Consider the following 9,700-nt stretch of genomic DNA (forward strand, 5'->3'; position numbering starts at 1 on the left):
GGGAACTCAGCTAACGTACCTCTTTTTCCAGGCAAGCGATGTTATTCCACAGCTGTCTGTTTTGATCATTTCTGGGGCAGGGATTTTCTTTCTTTTGGCTCCCTTTAGACAACTGAAGCTGTATCTCTATAGTGTATCCCCCAGACTCTGAAAGAAGGAAGAGCGCAGGACAGTGATCCCAAAGGCATCCTGGACAACAAACACATCCCTCCGCACCTTTTTTCTCCTTCCTTAGCTGTCCTTGGCTAGAACATCACCCTGTAAAACAGTTCCTGATTTCACCACGTCGTCCTTTAAGCCACGTAGTTCACTGACCATCTGTGGCCTATTTGTTGGATACCAAAGATGCATAAGGCATAGCTTTGTCCTCAGGAAGTACAATGCTACACAGAATGCTAAGTGGTCCCTAAGATTTCTGTTCCCTTAGTTGTGCATACGTGCCTACCAATTAACCAGTCAGATGCTAATGTAGGTGTTGTTCAGTGAGATTCTGCAGATGCACGTAAGGCACTCAAGATAGGGAAATGGTCCTCTGTGAGCTTGGTGGAGTGAGCTCTTAAAATGTGCGGGGTACTTCCTGGAGAATACCCAGTGTGCTATGGGCTTGTCATCAGGGATTGGGGAAGGGGGCACCCCGCTGGGAACAGGTGTTAAGAACAGTCCTAGCCAATGAAGAAACAGACTTCAAGAATGAGCTTAAGTAGAGTCTCTCTCAAAGCTCCTAGACAAGAATTGTGCCCGGCAATGCCACCAATCAGTCCGGAGATGCCCTGAGCCAAGAAGCCTGTTTTGCATGACCAGCTGCACTTTCTGCTTCCGGGAACTGGGGACTGTGGGCGGGGACATTCTCTGAGCCCAGAATCTTGGTTGTTTTAAGCTGCTGGATTTGTTTAAATTTCTCCTATAGCAGTAGAAACAAATACCGAGGACAGTGAGAGAGACTGTCAGAACAACTACAAAAAGTCAGTATAAAGCTCTAGTGAATACACTGTAAGAAAGCTGCAAAGTGGGAGCACCAGACACCTCAAGCATCCTTCTGATTTAGGTGGTTCTGCCACTTAAATACGTGTTAATCTTGGAATTCCAAAAATGACTATTTCTCTACATTTGACATGAAAATGTATGAAGAATATTTTGGGGTGTTGTTGGTTGGTTTTTTTTGTTGTTGTTGTTTTGTTTGTTTTTTCTTTTTAGGGAGAGAGTTAAGTCCCCATGTTTTAAAATACACTACCAAGTTGAGTCTGAATGCTGAGCGGCTGTAATGACACAGTTCTATTTGTTTTAAAATGTGCTTTTTCAGAAAGATTGAGACATACCTATGAGGGAAACAAGAATCCTAGGCGCAAGGCACTGGCTCGGTGAACTGGACAGCTGGTTTCTTCAGGGAGACAGCTAGATAGGAGACTCTGCGTTGACTCCTACTTCTGTGCTTTCAAGTTTTCTGTGTATTCATAACTTCCTTAATTGCCCCAAGCCTTGATTTTCTTTTTTGGAATGCAAGGTCAGTAATGAGAAAAAGTGTTCTTAATCTACTCATCAGTCAATGCTGTTGTTACTCTGGAAAAAAAAAATCTCTTCCTTCTGGGTGATTTACAGGAAAACCAGTTATGATGGCTAGTGTTAATTGTTAGCTTGACAGAGTCTAGAATGGCCTGGGAGATGGGTCTCTGGGTGACCTGGCGGGGAGAATCTTGATTACATTAGATGGTGTGAGAGGACCTATCTTGACTGTGGGAGGTGCCATTCTCTGAGCCCAGAATCATGGCTTGTATCAGATGGAGCCAGCAAGCTGAGTGCTAGCTTCTCTCCTTTTTTTTTTTAATTGTTATTATTATTTTTAGTTTTTCAAGACAGGGTTTCTCTGTGTTATATTGGCTGTCCTAGACTCACTTTGTAGACCAGATTCTTTTTGGGGGGGTGTTGGGTTTTTTGTTTTGGTTTGGTTTTGGTTTTTCAAGACAGGGTTTCTCTGTGTAGCCTTGGCTGTCTTAGACTCCCTTTGTAGACCAGGCTGGCTTTGAACTCACAGTGATTTGCCTACCTCTGCTTCCCAAGTATGCTGGGATTAAAGGCATGCGCCACTAAGCCCCGCTGCTTCTCTCCTTCGAAATGCAACCAGCTGCTTCACGGTCCTGCTGCCTTAACTTCCTGGATGTGATGGGCTGTACCCTGAACTGTGAGCTCAATAAGCCCTATCTCCTTAAAGTTGCTTTCATCAGGATATTTTATCACAGCAACAGAAAAAGTAACCAAGACATCAGCTGATTCTTTTAAAACTCAAGCTGAGGAGTGACACCAGGGTAACATTACGGTGGGTGCTAGTCACAGAGGAAGTGACATCCTATCTTATCCCAGCACCAGTGGTATTTAAGGAAGGCTGATTTGGCTGTGGGTCTTGTCATGGGCACTGTAAGGTAGTTAGCAGTGCCATTGTTCCTACCCCGCTCGCTACATGCCAGCACCACTTTTGTCTCCCCTCCTTTCTGTCCATGTGACAATCAAAACTGTCTTTGAACATCGTCAAGTATCTCCTGGAGGGGAAATTGTCCTTCCTGGAGGGGCACAGATGGAGAAAGGAGAGCCTCTGGGAGGAAGTTCTACTTTGGGCACCTACTGTGTGGCAAACAGGCCTGTCCACATATCTCAGTCCAAATCTGTTCTAGAAAGCCTTTCCCCTGAACCTCAGTTTCCCCAGATGCCTGGAAAGGTGGCCTCTGCTTAGGTAAAAGTCATCAATCTTCACCAAGCCTCTACCTGCTTAGGCTGAGCCTAAGGGGCAGCCTATGAATTTGAAGGCAGGATGGCGTCCACTTCAGAGCTTCTGCCAGTAGGTGAAGGGACATGGACACGAGGTCCGACACAGCCCCTTTCCCTGTGCTCCCATGAACCTGTGAAAATGGTCTGGAAGTAGAAGGAAATGGACGGTTAGCACCACCAGTGAGCAGAGAGTTGAGTAGTCTTTGTTGTACTTAGAAAAATATTTCTCCTCAGATGCCTGGCTGTCTTTAAATTTTACCACTTGGGCCAGGTGGTAGTGGGACACTCCTCCAGCACTCCGGAGGCCGAGGCAGGCAGATTTCTGTGAGTTCAAGGTCAGCCTGGTCTACAGAGTGAGTCCCCAGGACAGTCAGGGCTATGCACAGAAACCCTGACTCAAAAGAAAACAAAAACAAAAACCACAAAAACCCAAAACAAAACAAAACAAAAAACAACAACAACACACACACACCACACAACAAAACAAAATTACCACTTGGCTTTGGGGAGCTGTGCACTGGGCAAAAAGGAAAAGCAGAAGCCCTCTGGCTGGGCCATCTTGGCAGCTCAGTTTGGAGCAGCAGGACCCACCCTACAGTCCGGCTAAAGCCAGCTCTTCACCCACCTGGCTCTTCAGTCCTCTGAGTTTTAAATCTGCTTTGAGTAAGGCTGACTTTAACACTCAGTTGGACCTGCAGTTCACTCCCACATGCCAAGCTCATTTATTTGGTCTACTCTCTGGAAAATTCTCCTTCACCCACACAGTCTCCTGAGTCCACAGCAGGAGGAGTTAGGAGGGGGAGAGCACTGGCTCCATGTTCACCCTTGGTCTGAGCCAAGGCGGCAGCATCCTGTCAGGACCCACTGTCCAGGCACTTGGAAGAGGCATTTGTGGTTTGTTACAGTGACTCAGTATCTGAGGAGCAGCGACTTACAAGAGAGGAACCCTGGGATGAGAGGGCACCCATGAAACACGGTCCAGAGGGTGCACATGGTAATAGGGAGACAGAGTGAGGATTACGGCAAAGTTTATGTCTCCTTGAAAATAAAGTCTGAAGACAAGTGAAATTGAGAGATGAACAAAAATTAAAATTTACATAAAGAATCATTTGAAGTTTCCTATAAGTGTCTACAAAGCTCAAGGGATTTAATTCTGTCAACAACCCTATCATCTGGCCAGGAAAGCTTGTTCAGAATGTCATTGTTAGGTTTTTTTTGTTGTTGTTATTGTTGATATTCCTCTAAGTGACATACTTTAGAATGGAGGAAGTGTAGGCAAGGACTAAGAAACTCGATGGCACAAATCGCTGGTAAAGCTTTTGTCTTTTTTTGGTGTTGGGGATGAAAGAGCCCAAGTCCTCTCATGTGTGTGTGTGTGGGGGGGGGGCAAGCACTGTCCTGCTGTGCTGCAGGCCCAGCCCAAGGCTAGTGTCTCTCAAAGGCAAAACCATGGTACTTGCACAAATGCAAAATGCAGCACCAGAATTGTACTTAGGTCCTCAGAGAGACCAGCACATTTCTGCCTGAGTGGAGAAGACTGAAGGGAAATGCAAACAGGGCAAATGGCCACCGGCAGAGAGGAAAGACGCTTAGGTGGATGCTGTGTTTAAACTGGTATTAAAATTGGTTTGCTGGAAAGCAGCTCAAAGACAGACTTGAAGTAGAACAGTAGGCTGTGAGGGCATGAGGGGCTTTCCACAGCCACTCTCAAGAAACATGTGCGTTTATTTCAGGTTTTTTGTTTTGTTTTGTTTTTTCCTCTAACAACTTTTCCTCGTGTCTGGTGCTGTTTGGTTTTGTCAACTTGACACATAACTAGAGTCCACCTCTCTGGCTGCGTACCTTACCTATTTCTCCCTCCTAGGGTCCCTTCTTCACATCCTGACAGCTACCTAACCCCCCCAAAGCAACCATCCCCCCTCCCCTCCTTCCCCCCCACACTCCGTGCTAGCCCGCCCAACTACTCCCAAGCCCACCTCACTCTACCCAGAGGACAGGGCACTCCTCAAGCAGTTATCTCCCAGGTCTCTAGAGCCTCCATCAGATTGGCCTGTAGGCATGTCTGTGAGACATTTTCTTGATTGTTGACTGATGTAGGAAGACCCATTCACTATGAGGAGGTGTGACTCCTGGGCAAATGGTCCTGGAAGGAGAGCTGACCTTGATCCCATGAGCCAAGCTTTGAGCTTCAGTCCCTGCCTCCTGGCTCCCCTCTCTGATGAACTGTGACCAGGATCATCAGGATATGTGACCCAAATAAACTCTCACCGCCACCCAAGTTGTTTTGTGTCTGGTTTGTTTTTGTCTTTTAATCACAGCAATATAAAGCAAACCAATACATGGCCCTTTTCCTTTTGTGATCATAATATAACTGTGAGGTTCGGGCTACCACCCACAGACCATCTAGACTGACAATGGCCTGGCTCTCACCTACAAGGTGGTCAGAGTTGTGTCTGAAGCTCTCCACATATCCTGGAAACTGCACATCCCTTAGCACCCACAGTCTTCTGGGGGAAGGTTGAAAGAGGTAAAGGACTCATCACACGGCAATGCACCAAGCTCTATTTCAAGCTCAATTTATCTTGGCCTCCTCCTCTCCGTGTTGCCCTCGCCCATCTCCGAGCCACCCCATGCTCTCCTACAGGCCTAAGTCTTTTCAAACTTCTATATGGAAGGCTGTTCCTCCTCACTCACCACCTCTCCGCCCAGACCCCTCTGCTGGCTGGGTACCTTACCTATCTCTCTCCAATGGTCCCTGCTTCACATGATGAAGGAAGCTACCTACCCTCCCAACCACCCCTCCCCCTCCCACCTACCCCGTGCTAGCCGGCCCAACTACTCCCAAGCCTACCTCACTCTGCCCAGAGGACAGGGCACTCCTCAAGCAGTTATCTCCCAAGTCTCTAGAGCCTCGGTGAGCACCCTACACTGTGATCTTCACCACCCCTTCAGCTGCCACGCTCCTAAGACATCAGTGCTGTACCACCTCTCCAGGCTCAAGAGGGCACCTACCCAAGGTGAGTATTATATACAAACAAATGGGACCTTTCACTCTCTAGTTCTCCAGAAAGCCCCAATGTGGGGCCAGGCTGGCCAAACCAGGGTGCCTCCCGCCCCCAACCCCCACTTCCATTGGTGTCACCACTCTCCCCTTTTGCAATGGCTCGCTCTGATAATAGGACCCCTCAGTCTCATCTGCCTATTTTTCCTTCCGCATCCTCCAGGAACAGATTGGCCAGGTTTCCTGGGAGGTTTCCCACTAAAGTCAATCAGACACTTCTTCACCCAAGCCTCCTGCTGAGCATGGATCTATTGACTCCTGACTCTCCCACCCCACGAAAGTAGCCAGACATGAACAGGTGCCCATACATCCAAAGAGGTCGGAATGTTAGGTCTGAGCCTCTGGATCACGCCTCCCTCACTGCTCCACCCCATGGTCTGGTAAACTCCATCTGAATCTGGCAAGCCCATCCAGGCACTGCTTGTTTCCGGAGGAGAACAGACGGACCCAAAGATAAAAGGTCTGGTTTCTCTCTCAGGAGCAGTTTAGACCACTCACGAAGAGGCCCGTGCACTAGGCAAGGCTGCTACTCTTACCGCGTTAGTGCAAATGAGCTTTCCATAGAGCATTACAGTTTAGCTCTTCTAGAATGGCATTAATGGTATCAAAGGGCTATGGAAACTCTGGATTTCCACAATCCTGAGATGATACCAAAAGTGTTACAGCCCTTCATTAAGCTTCCATGCTAATTATGGCAGAGGATGCCAGTGAACAGCTGAAACTGGCTGGAAGGTAGAGACACAGGCCTGGCTGTGCTTCACCAGCAGTCAGCGCTGAGCTTGCCTCGATGGAGTGAGCTTCGTATGGAGGTCCCAAGCCATAACTGCCTGACCAGGAGTCAAGTTTTGGATGGTCCTGGTGGCCTGTTGGGTGGCTGCCTGGTTCGCAGCCAAGCTCAGCATCCAGTGGTGATTCTCCTGAGAAGAGGGGAGCCCTCCCTTCCCCAGAATAAAGGGAGTCTCAGATGGTCATGGTGGAGGAATGGCATGAGCACAAGAGAGTTTATTTCCTGAATCAGAGACATTGATAAACCTTGGCAGTGGGAGGGGTTTTGAGGGTGAATGTGTTTGAATCAATGGGGCTAGGGTACTAAGGATACTTGATTTACATGCAATGGTACAATACACCAAGTACATCCAGTAGCATGGAGTCCTATCCCAAGAAGGAGAACACAGTACTTAATTATCCTATGGTGAGGGGTGGGGGGAGAATTTCCAGGTAAGGTTAAAGGTCATTTGCTGAAAGCTAAGATCTTCTTAGTGTAGGAATCCTCAGGTGCTTGTTGAACAAGTTTCTTATCAGGAAAGGGTAGGGCCTGTAATCTTCCCTGAGGGCTATGTGATGATCCTTAGAGGATCTTGGGTTCTCAGATCAGGCGAAGAGAGAACACTGATGAGAAAGAGAGTCCGTTGTAATAGACTGAGCTCAGGTGGCTATTTGGAAACAACAGACTTCAACCTTAAAAAGCAGGGTTCCACAATCATCAGAGGTAGACAGGCCAGGCTGGTCTACAGAGCAAGTTCCAGGACAGCCAGGGCTACACAGTGAAACTCTGTCTCAAAGAACCCTCCTCCCCCAAAAATAAGAAAGAAGAGAAGAAAAAAGAAAAGCCATGTTAAAAGAGTCTTGACCAGCATTTTCCTAGAGTATTAGAACAAACTATGGGCAGCCAGGCACTGACGAGTCTCTAGGGCTTCCTTCTGAAGCTTACCACAATACTTTATCCACGTTAGCCTGCGGGAGGTCAAGTATCCCTTTGGATGTGGTGATTCTTCCACTAGCATCAAAGAGACCCAGCACCTTTTCATGACTGGGGGAGTGGGGGGGGGCACACAAAGGTGCTCATTAGAACAGTCACTGTGACTTTCTTAACACTTCAATGAATAACATAACAGGCATTGGGAGGCATGTATTTTACTATAACGAGGAAGATTTTTAAAAATAGGATTGAAGAGTAGTGTAAGGAAGCGTTCTTGATGCTGCCCAGCCCACTGCTCTTACTAAGCAAGGTTTTCTTTTAAAAGCCAGCGAGGTGGCTCAGTGGCTGCTCTTCCAGGGAATGCAGCTTCAATTCTCAGCACCACACGGTGGCTCACCCACTCCAGTGCCATGGGTTCTGCTTCTGAGGCAGCTGGCATGCACGTGGTATGCAGATAATACATGTGGGCAAAAAATGACCCAGGCACATAAAATAGCAACTTCTAAATTTAAAAGAAAATTTTTTAAATCCTACTTTAATACAATAAATACACTCTTTGGAATCATTAAAAAGGTCTAGGAGAGCTAAATAAAATAAAATAAATAACTCCTGCTTCAGTACATAGTCATTGAATGAAAATAGGCACAGTAAAGAAACCAAAAGGGCCACTCACTCCATGGGTGAAAAGGGAAAAGTTTATTCCAAATTGCAGAGCAAGGAGAAGTGACAGGGCAAAGAATTCCTGGGTCCAATGTGAGTGGGAGAAAGGGGGCCTTGTGAGCTAGGGTGGGGCTTGTGAGCAAGGACTGAGGGAGCCTAGAGGCTAGGATTGGCCTTCACAAGTTAACAGGCACCACAGTCGTAAGTTAATGGAAGAGCCACATGTTCCTCTTGCTGGACACAAAGAGAATGGCTCCATTTTTATTTTAGCAAGCAAGAACTTTTATCAAGCCCCTGAGGGAATGGTGACTTTTGTCTAAATTCCCCATCTTGGGGAAAGGATTTTCTTGGGGGTGTGGAACCCCAGCCATTGTGACTCCATTTTGTTGTTAGACTTCATCTTAGGCCTGTCCTCAAGGTCACCACAGTTACTGTAAAAATCACAAACTGTTACAGGAAAAAAATCCACCCTAGGCCTGAACCAATCAGGGGACGGCAGGAAAGTACTTAACATCCCCAGATGTTAAGTATTTTGAGGTCAGGCTTGACCAATCCCCTAGCGCCAACCCAATCTTGCTAAATGTCAACCAATCCTGTAACTGCCAAACCAGAAACTCTTGTTCTTTGCTGTAACCACAATTTAAAAAACCCTGTCTAACAGTGGTTGGGGCTCTCCTACTGATCTACTGCTTTGGGGAGGTTTGAGAGCCCTCGGGGTCAAGAGTTTAAATAAAGACCCTTTGCTTTTGCATATGGCTTCGGACTCATGGTGGTCTTTGGAGATCTAGCGATCTGGGCAGAACAGGGGACCAGACAGTTATATTCTCTTGAGAAAATAAAAGTGCCCATAGAGTTCAAGTCTTTGTTACTGTCCTAGGTCAGCTGGTTTGAATGAGAATGTCAGCTCATATGTTTGAACATTTGGTCCCAGTCGACAGCATCAATTTGGGGAAGCTAAGGAAGCTAGGGAAGTAATAGCCCTGCTGGAGGAAGTACATCAGTCACTTCCTGTCACTTCCTCTGCTTCTTGTGTGTGGATGAAAATATGACAGCCAGCTTCCTGTTCCTTCTGCTGTGCATCATGGGTTGCCCTTCATTATGGATTCCAATCTCTTGGACATGATCAAAAGTAAACCCTTCCTTCCTTAAGTTGCTTTTGGTCAAGATATTTTCTCATGGAAACAAAAGTAACTAATGCAGTTAGCTTTAACAACTCCTGTTATGTAGATCTTTAACCAATTATTAACATCCATTTGTAATGACTCAGAGATATAACCTCTCTCTTACGTATAAAAACACTGCCTGGACTACTCTTTAATCCTATTTTTTAAAATCTTCCTCATCAGCTGAGCACAGTGGCACATGGCTGTATTCCCAGCAGAGGCAGGTGGATCTCTGTGAGGTCAGCCTGGTCTACAAAGTGAGTCCAGGACAGCCAAGGCTACCTAAAGAAACTCTATCTCAAACAAAACAAAAACAACAACAATAACAACAACAACAACAAACCCACAAACCAAACCAAC

The sequence above is a fragment of the Acomys minous genome (assembly GCF_964271855.1).
Source record: "Acomys minous genome assembly, chromosome: 6".
Taxonomy (NCBI): domain Eukaryota; kingdom Metazoa; phylum Chordata; class Mammalia; order Rodentia; family Muridae; genus Acomys; species Acomys minous.